Below are 2,735 nucleotides of genomic sequence, written 5' to 3'. Positions count from 1 at the left end.
TGACTGTCCATCCTTCCGAGGACCAGAAAGACTCACAAAGGCATTTCAGCCACCCCTTGTCCACCATCGTATGATTTACCAGAACTAGGAATCCGTCACATGACGTGCCATATAAAATACAGGCATGGAATTCATCTCTAACCACTAGGTCATCCAATGGTGGTTAATCAAAGTTTCGGGTTGCATTATTATTGTAATTATTTTTTGTTTTTTAGTTTATGTTTTTTTCTACGACGATGGTTACTTCTTTTGTGAAATTATGCAATAAAATAAAAAATATTGAACCAAACCCATCCAAAAATATGTTGACTTTTTTAACCAAGTGAAAGCAACACTGTCAAACATGCCAAACCCAACAAATATGCTCCATATCCCTACTAGGGTTTTGGGTTGGCTCATGCAGTTAAATTAGCAAAATGTGGGCTATAATTTTGCATTTCAACTTAGGCCTTCTATTGTGAACGTTAGAACAATTGCCAATCGCAATTTTCACAAAAACAGCAAATATTAAGGCAGTGAAATTTGAAACAAAACAGAAAAGAATAATGACTCCAAACCCGTTCTTAAAAAGTAAACCAAAGCATAAATAGTACGAAAGCCTCCATCTTATCTCTAATTCTTTATCTAGCCTTGGAGCAAAACACTGGACTTTACATAAAAGGTTAATAAGGATGAGATCAACCCACATCATACCCTATCCGAACCAACCGTAAATCGTCTCCAAATTCATTCCCCCATTAACCACATCACAAACTGGTTACTATTTTGAGAACCCAATAGGGCATATATCACCCATTTTATGTACCAAAAATAAATAAATAGTGTTATTCACGTAGTCATTTTTATATTCTATACACCTTTGTTAATTTTTTGTTATTCTTCTTTAAATCATTTGATCGGACGGCTAGAAATTGAGAGGGCTGTGTGAGAGGTAAAAATATGTGCGTGAATAATACTATCCAAATAAATTACTGCATTTTTTTTTTGCCATTCATCCCTAATCACTTTTACAATTTTTTTCCATCCAGAAGTCCTTACCATATTTATGATAGTCTATGTGGTGACCAATTTTTGTCCAACTAACCAAGAGTTTGTAGACAACGTAACCATATATGAACTAATTCAACTCTTACCGTTTAAGTGTACGACATAATAAAATTGATCAATATTAGGAATATAATTAACATCATGACTTGATAAATAATAACTAGCATATGCCTATTGTGTGTCTAAATATTTTTTTTTTTTAAATGAGGAGAGAAAGAGAGGGAGAGAGTGTGTGAGAACATGGGAGTTAGGGGTGGGTTCAAAAAACCGAAAACCGAAAAAAACCGAAAACCAAACCGAACCGAAGCCGAAAAAAACCGAACCGAAAAAAAACCGAACCGAAACTGCCAAACCGAACCGAATCTGGTTGGTTCGGTTTCGGTTTTTGAGGTCCGGAAACCGAACCGGACCGAACCGAACCGAAAAAAAAAATCATATATAAATTCTAAAAAGACATGTAGGCGCCGGGGTTTGAACCCCTTCCCTATAGCTTAGGATTAGTTGCTGCAAGCCAACTTGACTGTGGGCTTTGAGTTGTTATTATTGTACCAGTACAATATTTATAGGCTTCTTGTATTTAATGCTTTATAAAATTTCTTAAACTTTACAAACCCTAGCCGTCTCACACTTTATCTCACTTCCCATTTCAGATTTCAAACACTCCTCCGCTGCGTCCTCTCTCTGCCTTTTGCTTCCTCAGCCCCTCTCTCTCTCTCTCTCTCTCTCTCTCTCTCCTTCCTCTCTTCCTCCAAATCACTCTCTCTCCAGTCTTCTCATGTCCTCACGGATTTCTTCTTCCAAACCATGATTTTCCCTCGCCCCTTTCGAATCAGAACCCCCTCTAAATTGGAAGATTCGAATCCGGGTTTTCCGATCTCTCACAGGTAATTTTCGAATCAAAACTAATATGATTTATAATTTTATATTGTGATTTACTGAATTAAAATGGGTTTTTCTTTTCATTATTTGTTGGGATTTGCATGTTATAATCTTTGCAGATTTGTTGGGAATTTATATTGTAATTTTCGTATTCATTTGCAGATTTGTTGGGATTTTATATTGTGATTTACTGAATTAAAATGGGTTTTTCTTTTAATTATTAGTTGGGATTTTGCATGTTATAATCTTTGCAGATTTGTTGGGATTTGGGATTTTATATTGTAATTTTCGTTTTCATTTGCAGATTTGTTCCAGTTCGTATTCATTTGCAGATTTCTTCCAGTGCAGATTTGCAGATTTCCAGTTGGGAGAGAGGGGAGAGATGCTTTTATTTTATTTTTTATTTTTTAATATATCACATGTGTCGGATGCTTTAATAAAATAAAAAAATTGTGTTGTTGTAATTACTAAATTGCCTATAATTTTTATTTCTGTTCAGTTTTAATTAGAGTGTTAGAATGATAATTTCTTGAGATTTTAGTCGATAATTAGAGTTCTATTAATACGTAGTTTAGGTATGGGACACCTAACTTTTTATTTTAAAAAATGGAAAGCAAAGAAAATTAATTAATTTATACCATTACACATCTAAATACTATATATACAATTTTGTTTTGAGTGTGTGATGGGGGTTGGGGGATTGTGATGAATTCAGGAGAGTAAATGATATTATCTACACTAACGGGGATGAGGTGAATTTAGCCTCATAATGAACTAGTAATAATGTGATTCAAATTCATCTTTGATGA

At 34.4% G+C, this 2,735-nt stretch overlaps 1 long non-coding RNA gene across 1 annotated transcript; it reads left to right on the top strand.

The window, feature by feature from the left end:
- The first annotated feature begins 1,670 nt into the window (after positions 1-1,670).
- On the top strand, positions 1,671-2,431 carry LOC103437836 (uncharacterized). The gene is made up of 2 exons (XR_529735.4): positions 1,671-1,931; positions 2,231-2,431. It is a non-coding gene; the product is annotated as an uncharacterized lncRNA (long non-coding RNA).
- The last annotated feature ends 304 nt before the right edge of the window (positions 2,432-2,735 follow it).

The sequence above is a fragment of the Malus domestica genome, chromosome 06 (assembly GCF_042453785.1).
Source record: "Malus domestica chromosome 06, GDT2T_hap1".
In the NCBI taxonomy this organism is placed as follows: Eukaryota; Viridiplantae; Streptophyta; class Magnoliopsida; order Rosales; family Rosaceae; genus Malus; species Malus domestica.
This window is presented reverse-complemented; position numbering and strand designations above follow the sequence as displayed.